The following is a 13498-nucleotide window of genomic DNA, read 5'->3' as shown; positions in this document are numbered from 1 at the left end:
AGCATGGCGGTAGATCTCTATCCACAGCAGGTGCCTCCCTTTGGAATGGCCTCCCTGCCCCTCAGATTTGAGACAGATCTCCTTAAATTCTGGAAGTTTCTCAAGACCCTCATTTTCTATTCCTCCTTCCCTGTCCCCCTCTGCATCTTTTTGACTGGCTGCCTGGGTCCTTCTGATTCTTACAGTGCACCAGGACTTCCTCAACCAGTCTACCCCAGCACTTGGTCTCCCCTGAGCCCCCCCAAACCTGCACTTGCCCTTCAAGGCTCCCTCTCCCTGCACTTGCCTTGCTGGGCCTGCACCCTTTCAGCCCTGCCAACCAGTACCTCACACTTAGCACGTGGACTTTCTTTCCCTTGCACTCTCTGCATTCCCCTGGCACTTCTCCACCTGCCTTCCCTTAGCACTCGCCTAACCCCCTCCTTCCTCCTCTGCACTTCTGTTACTGCACTTGCACAATCTGAATCAACTGTGAGAATAAATTAAACCGAGGGGTACTGAGTGACATATGATAGACGAGAGCAAAGCTCAACTTGTTTATGACGTGACTCGGAACTGCAAGGTGGAATACACCCCGTTGCTGAAAGCTATTGCAGTGGTAGTAGATTGGAGACATGCTGGGCTATGTACAGCATAAATAATAACAAGTTCCCTCTCCCCTCAGTAACCCGAAAAGTAAATAAAAGGGATACATGCTGAATTTCCTACTCTATCCCCCTTGTCACGACTAGATGCTTCCCCTATTTGTCAGGTGCTGGGGGCGGCAGACCTGGAGGGTGCCGTGGTGCTTAGCAGACTGGGCACGCCATGGGAACTACAACCACCAGCACTGAAAGCACCCGTAATGTCATCTCACCCTTGGACGCACAACCAATCTGGCCCCAGAAAACCCAGATTGACCGCCAACATGGAAGTAAAGCATTTGCATCCCAGCTTTGACACTGCGCAAGCAGCGTTTGTTTGTTTCCTGGACTCTTTATGTGGCATCTTGACTCCCCAGCTCTAGATTACGTGGAATGTTGTGGATTACACTACTAGATTGTCCTTGCAGGCACATGACGACTTGGCAGACTGTTTACCTGGTATTGACTCCGCTAATGCTTGTTGAATTATTTGCTTGGATTCCCTATCAGCACACATCGGTTTGTTGGACTGTTTCCTTGGATCTGACTTGGATTGCACCCCTTGGATTTCTCTATTGCATCTGTTTTTTTCTGTGAGGCTAGTATCTTCTGGAAGGAATTCCTGTTGTTGCTTGTTTGTCGATTAGTGTCCGCCCACATTTTGTTTTGGTCAGGTCCATTCAGACTATTCTTTCTTTTTGGTCTTTTTCTTTTCCCTTCCACTACACCTGGTGAGCGGACTTCACATCAGGTGGCTCATCTGGTCTATGGCTTCAGATACATCGGGTGTGTGTGTGGCTCACATAGGTTCCCTATTTTTCCTGCTGCCTCTCTAAGGTAGGATAAGGGAGCAAATGGGGGAGATGAGTAATAAGGGAGCGTGGAGATGAATTTGCATCTGTATATTTTCCCTTGCAGCCTTGGAAAGTAGTGCAAGCACACTTCTGCCTTTTCACCGGTCTCCTCCCCTCCCCATGTCTGTTTGTAGGGGTGCAGTCTGAAGGAAAGCATCCAACCCTCCTGGGCTTAGCTTGGTGAATCATTGACAACCCTGCAGTTACATCATAGAAGTGGATTTGTTTTTTAAAATTATTTGTATTGTTTATTGGTTAAAAACATATTCAACCTTAACAATACAATCAATAAAAACAAATACATAAACAATTCATGAATATCATCACACAGATAAAACCAACATACATTAAAATACACATTTCCTTCAAAGCTGTTTTTTTACCAACAATTCATAAAATTCCCCAATCAGTCATACAATACACTTCAAAATCACTCAGTCACTTAGATTCAAACTATTGAAAAAATTCACCACTGATATAACACGCGATGCTTGATGATTGAGTACACATACTTCCCAAAATGACTCACAATCAATACTAATACAAATATCAAAAAACATCCTAAAGTGCAAATATCTCTGTGTCCTCTGGCACTCAAACAGTAGATGCTTATGGATTTTGACCATTTAACATTGCTTACAAAATTGACATTCTGCCCCAATCTCCTGTACAAGTTTGTGTCTTAACACTTCTACAGTTAAATGCAGGTTCCAATGAAAGTAGAGAAAATCCTTCCTAGCACAAGGAAATATTTCTATGTAATGGGCAATAATACCCCTCTGCTTGTGTTCGCTCTGTAGATGACTCTGATTAATATAACCATGCAACCAGTCCTGGTTGAGCATAGATCTTTTTACCCTAGTTGGATCATTCACCGGATCATCATTAGAAAGGCCATTAGCCCTCAGTATTAAAGTGCAACGTTCAGCGCATTCCACCAAAGTTGGAACCTGTCGCTTCTCCATCATTTCAGCAATGTCACTATATAATGTATTATCTGGAGCTTGCAGACATTTCCGATATAGTAGCATAATACGCCACTGACCTTTAACTTTCATTGAATTTAAGCCCAGCTCATGTCTTAGTGCTGTTATTGGGACGACGTTCGGGACACCGAGCACCCTACACCAAATGACACCTTCCAATACTTTTAAGTAACCCAGTGCCCAACCTTTTCACAACTCAATACCATATATAGCTTCGGGCCTACTTTCCCCTCAAAGAATTTAATTAGGGGTATAAATGGAAATGTGCAATAACGATTCTTAATATGTTTCATCTGTGGGATGAGAGCCTCTGATTTCACTCTCAAATAACTGATGATGTGTGCTTTGTCAGAGGCACCAGTAATGGGAAACCACAAGTAAACCAAAGAATTAACCCTGCTCAAAGTTGAGCCATTCGAAGACCAATGTAGTATTGCCTTCCTTTTCCTCTTCGTTAATGACAGAATCTTTTTTTCCCTAGCGAAGACATCAAAGGGGACCAGTAATCATTGCAATCTATTATCTGTACAATCTATCAGTAAAAAGTCATCGGCGTACGCCAACCAACACACCGGCAGATTCACAGTTTTAGGGGTGACAAATGCTGAGGATTCTAAAGACCTGCCGGCATCAGAAACGTATAAATTGAAACCCCTGCCTAAGTCCATTATGCGTAGCAATTTTTGTGATAATGTACCCTCTTGGATTAGACGTGGACCCCTTGCTCACTGTGCTCTGAGAGGCACAGCTCCACTTCACTGATGAGGCCCAACAAGGCTGAACACACATGTATGGGGTTGCTGTTGGTACTCTTGTTCAAAGGAGGTTTGCCTGGCATTTCGGTGCTGGACTGCCCTTGTGGGTGGGACAAAGACTTATATGCAAATGGATATTCCTCCTTTGTGAAAAGTACAGTGAGCTAAAAGCGATGGCTGCAAACTCTCTTATTTATGCAGCTTCACCATTTACTTCCATTATCTGGATTATCAAAAGGACTAGTGAAAGGATCCTTAAATATCGAGGCAACAGTACTCGTTATGTTTTTTTCTTCCTCTATCGGAATGCAAGTAGAATTGAGAACACTGAGAACAATCACGTGGCCATTAACATGCTTCTCCATCCATTCCGTGATGAATTTTACTAAAGAGGCCAAAAATAATCCAATTGACAAATTCCTTCATGCCAGTAGATGTTACAAATGCAAAAATGCATTAGAATGCCCCTTTCAAAGGTACCTTATTCCGATCCCAACAAACCCTCTATGATTTCATATTTATTTACATCTAGAAAGCCACACTCTGATTTCAGCATAGTAAAATATCCCACTTTGGTCTCCCTGAGGGCACTTTTATTGCATATTGTGATACCACAGAGTACCCACCCAAGGCAGGTGATTCCATCAAATAGGACTCCTGAATACAAATCAACTCAACATTTTATAACGTGAGACCCACATCGGGATTTGTAAACAGGTGGGCGTGCCCCCTAGAATTCCAGGACACTAAATTGAGACATGGTGACGCTAGAGACTTCGAGTGGAAACCTTCAGATGATGGTGGTTATTTAATGAAGAAGCCACCCAAGACCAATCCTGATTCACATTTCCCTGATCTATCTCCCTTTTATCAGAATTGACATACCTTTTTGTGTTTGACTAATCATTTGTAAAGGTAACAGTCGTAAAATTACCCGTATCCATTAAAAAGTCACCATTCTTTCTAATTGGATCCGATCCCCCTTGCGTTATCAAGAACCCAATTTGTCTCAAAGTTATTGCTTCTCTCAACAACAATTCATAAACAACTCTAGTTTCTAGACCAAGCACCACCTTATCTGTTCTCTGTGAATCCGTGAATCCTACGCTCTCAATATCCCGCATAGAAATAACACTCAAATTTGCAATTTGCGAGAACAGGGTTAACAACTGTTGGGGTAGTTGATAAGGGTCCCATGGGTAAAGAGAAGTTTGAATTCAGCGCGCCATATTGGTGGCTGGGGTGAAGGGCAATGTTGACATGATGTGGCAATTTAGCATGAATCCAGTGTAGCTAATTGGAATAAGATATGCATTATTGTTAGTGTTGTATGTGTTTTAGTTGATACATTTTCGGATTGCATGTGCGCAGCATTATAAATGTCAAAACTGCTGATACAATATAATCGCAATATAGGTGTGTAATGCCACATAGCGCTTAACAACCCGGCAGCAAGGAGCTCTACGTGTGCATGCGAGGTAGGAAATTTGCAATGGGAAAATCAGTGTAAGGGGATGCGGTAGTCCTGAATATACATGTATAGGTACACATACATAGGGGTCTCTAGGGAAATAGGCTTTGGGCAGTATGAACATACATATCTGTTTTGCCGCAGAGTTCTCTGATAATTTAGGAATTGTGCTGGCTGAAAACCTGGGCTGGGCATTTGAACTCTGTGTGACTGAAAAACGCATTTGACAAGGTTGGGGAAAGACAGCAGCAGTTGCAATGAATATCAGATGGTCAGTTTCAGGCAGGCTTTTTTTTATAATCTAGGTGCATTGTGAAGGGGAGATGCAATCTCTTTAAGTATATAGGAGTCTGTTATTGACCACGGGGGATTCCAGCCACTTGGTAGAGCTGGATTTTAGGGCCGGGCAATTAAACCTGATACGGGTTGCTTGCGGGGAAAGGAGCGCCGATAGATCATGGATTTTGATTAGAGTTGTCAAGGTGTTGGTCGGGAACCTTGTGGGCGGGCTGGAAGGGTAAGTTGCATAGTTTAGAATGAAACCAACATGTTTGGGTGATAAATCCAGCAACAATAGATATTCTTCACATCAGTGGAATTTCCATAGAATAGCTGTGTGTGTCACAAGTAGGGGTAAATGTTTCTAACTAGATGGAACCTATGATAATTGAAATTGTTTGTAAGTTGTGTAAACGGTGATACTAGAAGATGGAGATATGACCAAATATGGAAAGGCCTCATAGAGGGGTTTAGTGTAAACCAATCATGTGTGGGGAGGTTGACTCTATAACAAAACCTCTGGGAGTGTTTTAACTGTTGTAAATTGTATAAAATGTGTGTTCTTTGTGTGGTTCGAGGAGACAGGTTAGTTTGACTCGTTGATGTCATAGTTTGTACAATAAACTTGCTTTACAGACAAAGCGTGTACGTACTCTTTAAGGATGGGCCTGCTTTGGGTTACAGTGATCAAAGGCCGCCCATTCCTAGACCCGCATGTCAATTAAATATTAATCAACCACCAATACAGAAGATACTTTCCAAGTTTATTTTTATAAGGCCCTTCCTCATTGTGAAGTGCTGTTTAGGAGTGTTATTAATTATAATTTTCTTCTTAGTCTCTTTTTCCTGTACCACCCCCTCAAAGGATTACTTTCATCTCTTCCCCTCGCCACTTTCAGGATGGAAAATGATCTTGCTGGACGTACGTCACCCTGTTCATGATAACCTTTAAGGGAAGAACTCCCTCTCGCACACACCTTCTCATGAATATATTGCACCCCATTTATGTCCATTATGTCTGAGTTAATACTTTCATAATCATGCACAATTGTAGATATTTCATGCGTTCTATGTCCCTGAATCAAAAATGCTTTGCTCGCCATATGGAATGAGGATGGGTAAGGCCAATTTAACTACACCACAGGACCTCTCTCCTCAAAACCCCTCACCTCTTCATAGTGATAAGTGCCCTTAGATCAGACACTTCATACATCTTCATTTTGACATGTTGTTACTGTCGGTTTGAAGGTCGAAAAGACAGAGGACCCCACTAACGGTCATTGTATGCCCTCTTTCTGCTTCACTACTTTGTTTTATTCTGCATTACACGGCATATAACACGAGCAGACTTCCTTTGTTGGGGGGCCAAATACGGGTTCTATTCGACCCGCTTTTCCTGGCTGCTTTGAAGACTCTGAATACGCTGTCACATTGGGTATATGAGGATCATACAATTTGCACTTCCACAGGTGGCTGAGGTTCAAATGTCTCAGCCATAGCCATACCCCCTGTCGCAATACCTACTTCCCAAAACAATACTTTGGGCACCTCCTCCTCTTCTTCAGAGAAATTATCAATAACAATGGTCGTAGCAACCGCCTGCTCTGGTTTTTCTAATGGTGCTGTTTTTTTGTTTGTTTGCTGCCAGTACCTCAGGAAAGGTTAGGTTTCTAAGGGATTTACCTGGGCAAGCATTCACTAGTTTTTCCTAGTTGTCTCTTTTATTGATTTCTTTGGCAATCCAGTAGCATTTGTCTTGTTTCCAAGCACCTTCTTCCTGCCCCCCTTTTCATTTCTCATGTTTGTATTAGATGGCGACAAATTAATTGACCTACCTTGCCCATTTAGACCTTTGCTGCATGAAGGCAGTGTTATATTCGTCTTAGCCTCTAAACTGTCTTTTTGACAAAATGACACGGCTTGAGACAAATACGACCTTTCAGGGAGGTAAGAGGTTATTCTATTCGACCCGCTTTTTCTGACTGCTTTGAAGACACTCCTACACTGAATATGCTGTCATATTGGATATATGAGGATCGTACAATTGGCACTTCCACAGGTGGCCGAAGTTCAATTGTCTCAGTCACAGTCATACCCCGTTACAATACCTACTTCCCGACACAATACTGTGGGCACCTCATCGTCTTTTTCAGAGAAATTATCAATAACAATGGTCCTAGCATCCGCCTGCTCTGGTTTTTCTATTGGTGTTGTTTTTTTATTTGTTGGCCACCAGTACCTCAGGAATGGTTAGGTTTTTAAGGGATTTACCTGGGCAAGCATTCACTAGTTTTTTCCTAGTTGTCTCTTTTATTGATTTCTTTGGCAATCCAGTAGCATTTGTCTTGTTTCCAAGCGCCTTCCACCTGCCCCCCTTTTCATTTCTCATATTTCTATTAGATGGCGACAAATTAATTGACCTACCTTGCCCATTTAGACCTTTGCTGCATGAAGGCAGTGCTATATCGGTCACAGCCTCTAAATAGTTTTCTTGACAAATTGACACGGCTTGAGACAAATCCGACCTTTCAGGGAGGTTAGTTGGAAACAAAGTTTCACTGAAACCTGCATGGTTACCCAGAGTGTCCAATTTATTTTGGATTACTCCCAAAACAAGTCTCACCTCAGCATTAATATCTTCATATGGTTAAGAGTTGATAAAGCCGTCTGTGCCTTGGTTTCTGCCGATATTGGGGGCAGAAGGAGCTTCGTTGTGACTGTGTCCTGTTGTTCAATCGCTATAATTCGTTACAGTGTTTGGAGAGTTTACATTCACCACAGGAAGTGATTCAAGAAGTGGCAACTCCTGGGGCATCGCCAGCATTATTTCACATAACATCATGTCTAAGTGTTTTGAGAGGCTGTGGAGAACAAACATTGTAACCTAGCAATGTCACACAGAGCACTCCTTTATCACCTGCATAGAGTCACTAAATGAACAGTAGTGTAGTAAATGAAAACAGCCTTTACCGTGTTGATGTGAAACACCATGAACTACAGTAAGCCACTCCCAGCACCACACTCCGCCAACAGGACTCAGCCTAGCAGTCACCCCCTTGGAAAGCGCCCTTGTTTGTTCGTATGGCAAAGGGATTGACACAATAGCTAGTTCTGAAACTTGGAAATACTCATATGGCGAGCCTTTTCAAAATATGCTATCTACAGCACTGTACTTCACAATGCTTCCACACTCATTCAAGATCCAACTGGTTAGTTTTCTTAAATTGCGATCACCTGTGCTCTGCTGTCCGGCAGCTGATCGTGGCTTTTTGACAAGATAAAAGAGTGTACTTTTAATTAGTTCTTGAGGAATGCAGAGCCACTACTTTCACTGGCGTGCAAAGGTAGTCTTTCCGAAAGTGAAGTAACTTTCCTCACGTGTCAAAATATCCCGCACCAAATCACTGTCAACGAAACAGGCAGAGATGGTACAAACCACACGTTAATGGCAGACACACAGCTGCAAAGACCCCGGCAGTCACAATACACCCGCAAAATGTGCACACAAAAAAAACCCCTGAAATAGCTTTAGCCAGCCTGCTATTATGCCAAGCAAGGATGGCACGCCACACCTTAGTGAAGTCGGCTGGTCAGCTAGCTACCCCGTTCAGTCGTCCAACCTTCTGACTCCGCTATCTTCAACTTAATAATTCCACGCAGTGAGCGTTAACGTCAGCCCCTGGCTCACTGCTGTTCGTGTCTTTGTAGGGACGAATAAGTCGGCCGGGAAACAAATCGAGCCATGGAAATTAAAGATGCTGGCAAAGCACCTGTCGAACAGGAAGTAGCAGCAATCCACTGTATCAGAATCACGCTGACCAGTCGCAATGTAAAGTCACTCGAGAAAGTGTGTGCTGACCTGATTAGAGGTGCAAAGGAAAAGAACCTGAAAGTCAAGGGACCAGTTTGTATGCCCACTAAGACTCTGCGAATCACTACCAGAAAAACACCCTGTGGTGAAGGTTCCAAGAGATGGGATCGTTTCTAGATGCGAATTCACAAGCCCTGATTGACCTTCATAGTCCTTCTGAAATTGTGAAGCAGATCACATCAATCAGTATCGAACCTGGTGTAGAAGTGGAAGTTACCATTTCTGATGCATAAATGACCTAAATTTCAATAAAATCTATTCACTTAGCAAAAAAAAAATGATAATAATTCACCTGTAATAATGTACCAGTCAGCCCAGGAAATGCGCTAATAACTACTCCATTCTCACAATGCAGACCATGTTATTTTGTTTCTTCTCCTTCCTTACAGCTCTGCAGAAACGTAGTGCAACACAGAGAAACGAAATCTGCAACTGCAACTGAGAAAAGCAAAGGACCCAGCGACATGCAAGGTACATACAGAACAGGTCGTCAAGCCAAACCTTCACCAACCAAACACTAGCATGGGCGCTTCCAACAACCACCACCAGTAACAGGAAAGTTGTCAGTGACCATATCCATAATGGATTCCATAATCCTCACCCATGATATGACAGCAGAATACCGCATTCGGAAATTGAAATAGTTGCTAATGGTTTCCTATTAAAACCATTTACAGAGTAAAGATTACAATGCCATCTTCCATATACAATCATTGGATCATACAAAAAATGTTTAATTCTATGTCAAGACCGGATGAGAGCATTATGCGTTAACTTTCTTTAATACTGCACCTCACAGCACTTCAAAACGTACACTTTATATTTTATTCATTCTTTTATTTTTTAACCAAATGGATAAACCGTTCAAGGGACTACAAATCCCCATTAGTCCCTTCTTTCGTGTAGTCCTGAGGCCTTCCAGCTACCAGTAGCCAGGACCCCTTATGCCTCACACCTGGTCCGGGTCCCTTCCTCTTTCTTTTTTCTGCTCTCACAGAGATAAGTAAGGAGGGAACCCTCGTATTAATTGCATATGTTCACTCTTGTTTCGCGTATAGATAGAAATGCGTTTGTATACACATCTTATACTAATTACGCCGTTTAGGGCACACGCTAGATATTGCCTTAGGTTGATTTTGAGTCACACATGTTAGGTTATTGGGCCTTTGGCGGTGCTGTCTTTCCAGCCGCTTAGCGGCCTAAAGCGTGCGCTAGATATAGCCGTAGGCTAGTCGTAACTCGGGGCCAGTACATTGTCCTTAGTGGTGACTAGGAGCTGAGTTGAGACCGGAGCCGTGACAGAATGCGCCGCGCTTGACAGCTGGTCCTGCTTTCGCAAGTCTATCTGCCGAGATCAAGTTGCAGGGGCGCTAGGACTCTGGGGCCTCCGGAGTGTACAATGTGTCCATTGGATGCGCTTCATGTTCTATGCCGCGAGGCACGTCATTTCTGGTTCTGCAACGATTTGAAAAGCGGATCAGAGAGATACATTGCGCTCGGCTTTCGTTTCGTATTAATACCACAAGGAGTTTCTCCCAGCAGAGGAAGGAAATAATTGTGGGGTAGGCTAACGCGTGCTGAGAGACTACAGTGCAACGTACTGCAAAAAAAAAAAAAAGTGATAACACAGGCTGATGACCTTCTAGCAGCTCGCTCAGTCCAAGCAGAAGGTGGCACTGCGACTTAACAATGGACTCAGTACACTGTACTTGACCTCCCTGACCTCAAGAGCCACCCTAATGGCATATAAGAGCAGTTCCCCGACGAGTGAGGATGAATGGGTCGAGGACATTGCAGTGGAGAACAAAGACTTCTCCATTAGTTCCAAAAGGTTCCTAGGAGACTCCTTAGTAGTAGCAGTTTCGGAAGGGGCCCAATCCCTCACGGAACGCCTAGAAGTACTGGAGGCCATGCTGGCTACTAAGGGTGCAAGAGAGGGAGCACACAGGAAAAGAACGGCAGATAGCCCAGGAGAAGGTACATCAGCCGGACACACCTGCACTGGGGTTGGGTATGTGGGGAGTAAGATGGCTCAGAAGAGGCCGCCCCCGTCTACCACCCGAGCCACATGGAAGGGAATAGCAATGTGCCCCATGAGGTGTCCGACCCCTTTAATAAATTAAAGAATGCATTCATGCAAAATTCAGCAGTGCCACACCTTCTAACCCCACCACCCCCCGGCCCCAGGGTTGACTAACATAGGGGTTGATTACGGCAGATACTCGCCCGATGATAAAGAGGAAGGTGAAGATGAGGAGGTACTCGTGGATGGAGGCTCCTGATAAGCACTCAGATAAGGGTCACCCGATACTTGAGGATGACAATACAGGTGACATGTTCGACCCTGAAGCTATTAGACCCCAAATCTACAGAGTGGGTGCCTTCACCCAGAGTGGGCCTGTACATAGTCCAGCATATCAGGAAACCATTAGACAGGAGGCGCGCTTCCGCATGAGCGGAATGCCCTAGACCGCAAATGCATGATGGACACCCCGGACCTAGACCCCAAGACGGTGACTTTCAGCACGAAGACTTCGAGAGACGTGTGGAAAGGGGTAGATCGTGCATGTGAGGGCTGCCAGGAGAAGGTGTTGGATCTGGCAGGGTCCTTAGCGAAAGTAATGGACCTAGCTGAGGGGACAAACGATACAGAAGAGCCCGTAGAAGCACAAGTGCTGGGAAGCTGGGCGCAATGCGCAGTTTGCCTCCTATGCAATGCCAACTGTGCCCTCTCAATGAAAAGGTGAAGAGGGCTCTTGCTAGAAATAATTAGCAAGCTCAGCGATCTAGCTACTTATGATGCAGGGGAAGGAGTGAAGGGCAAGCTGTTTGGAGAAGGCAGTTCGCCGGAACATATACCGCGCTAGAGAAGGCGCAAAGCTCAATAAGGAAAACATTCTGAGAGCGAGTTTTTACAGGGACCAGTCGAAGTGATCACCCGGTTGCTTCAATATGCAAAGAAGGCCTCAGGGTCTGCAGGCCCAATACTTGGAAGGCAGACAGCAGGACACCTTCTTCCCGATGAAGACCTGGCATCCCACGGGTGCAGATGGAGAAGCACCTACAGGCCGCAGAGTGCCACTGGCGGTAAGTGCAAAGTGCGCAAGCATTCCAAGGGAAGGGGGCAGGACTGCATTGTTTTGGAGCAAATGGCGGGAGCTATCAAGTGATGCATCGGTTTTACAAGCGGTAGCAGGACTGCGCCTGGAGGTTATAGGCATACCCACGCAGCAAGCGGTGCCCCAGCCGATATACATGGTGCAAGGGGAGATGGAGCGTGACGCACAGGGAGGCCCAGTTTTCTTCAGAAATATGTTCCTGGTTCACAGGAAAATGAAAGTGAGACCAGTGATCAATCTGAAAGGTCTAAATGAATGGCTGACTTACAGACATTTCAAGATGGAGGGGATTCTCTTCCTCTGAGACCTACTCCAAAGAAAAGACTAGCTGGCAAGGCTGGATCTCAGGGATGCCTATCTTGCCAACCCGATAGCGACGGAACACCAGAGATTTCTTTGCTTCCATTAGAACAAGGAAGTTTGGCAATTTAAGTGTCTCCTGTTCGGATTGGTGTCCGCCCCCTGGGTCTTTACCAAGTTTATGAGGCAAGTAGTAGCTGCCATCAGGGAGCGGGCTATCAGGATTATCGGCTACTTGGACAATATTCTCATCCTGGCTCAGGACAGTGCAGCACTCCAGGAAGAAGCGCGCTGGGTCTGTGCTCTGATTACCTCTCTTGGCTTCCTAATAAATGTAGAGAAGTCAGAGCTACATCCAGGCAGAGGATGCAGTTCTTGGGGTTCATGATAGACACCAAGAAGGCCATACTCGAACTACCCACGAACAAGCTCAAAGCCATCAAAAAGGAACTGCGGTCTGTGATCAGGGAGAAGAATATTTCGCTTTGCAGTCTAGCCAGAATAGTATGGCTTCTAGCAGCATCAATTCAGGCAATATTTCCCGGACCACTGCATTACAGGGCCCTGCAGAGACTCAAAAACAGACAACTTCAAGGAGGTGTGGGGTACTAACAGATAGTTACCCTAGATGAAGAAGCGCTGACAGAGATAGAATGGTGGCTACAGAAAATGGAAGAATGGAACGGTCAGGCCCTTTTCGGCGACGTTCCAGAGCTAGTCATAGAATCAGATGCGAGTAGAGCCGGACGGGGAGAAAGATGCAGAAGTTTGGAGACAGGTGACAAGTGGTCCAGAGGAGAGTTGCAGTTACTCATACATTGTATATAGTTATTAGCAGGCTCATTTGCAGTCTGCGCCTTTGCCAAAGACAGAGCCAATTGTTGTACCCTCCTGAGGATGGACAACATCTCAGCGGTCCGGTACATAAACAGGATGGGAGGCACAAAGTTGAGGATGCTGGCCGAGCTAGCAAAAGACTTTTGGCACCACTGTTTGGAACGGAGCAAAGTGGTGACAGCAGAGTATCTGCCAGGGGAGCAGAACATGGTGGCGGATTGGAATTTGCGCTACCTCGTAGACTCCAGCGACTGGAAACTTCAACCAGCAGCATTCGTGCAACTGGAGGAGATCTGGGGTCCTTTCAACACCAATCTCTTTGCGTCCAGATTGAATGCAGAGACTCCCAAGTACTTCAGCTGGAGGATGTATCCGGAAGCGATGGGAATGGATGCCTTCCTCC

General features: G+C 44.9%; 1 pseudogene; it reads left to right on the top strand.

Annotated features, from left to right (window-relative positions):
• Positions 1-8652: 8652 nt before the first annotated feature.
• On the top strand, positions 8653-9072 carry LOC138521246 (small ribosomal subunit protein uS10-like; annotated as a pseudogene).
• The last annotated feature ends 4426 nt before the right edge of the window (positions 9073-13498 follow it).

Source organism: Ambystoma mexicanum, chromosome 1q, assembly GCF_040938575.1.
Source record: "Ambystoma mexicanum isolate Mex_15411 chromosome 1q, UKY_AmexF1_1, whole genome shotgun sequence".
NCBI classification, from domain to species: Eukaryota; Metazoa; Chordata; class Amphibia; order Caudata; family Ambystomatidae; genus Ambystoma; species Ambystoma mexicanum.
Note: the sequence above shows the minus strand (reverse complement) of the source record. Positions and strands in the feature narration are given on the sequence as shown.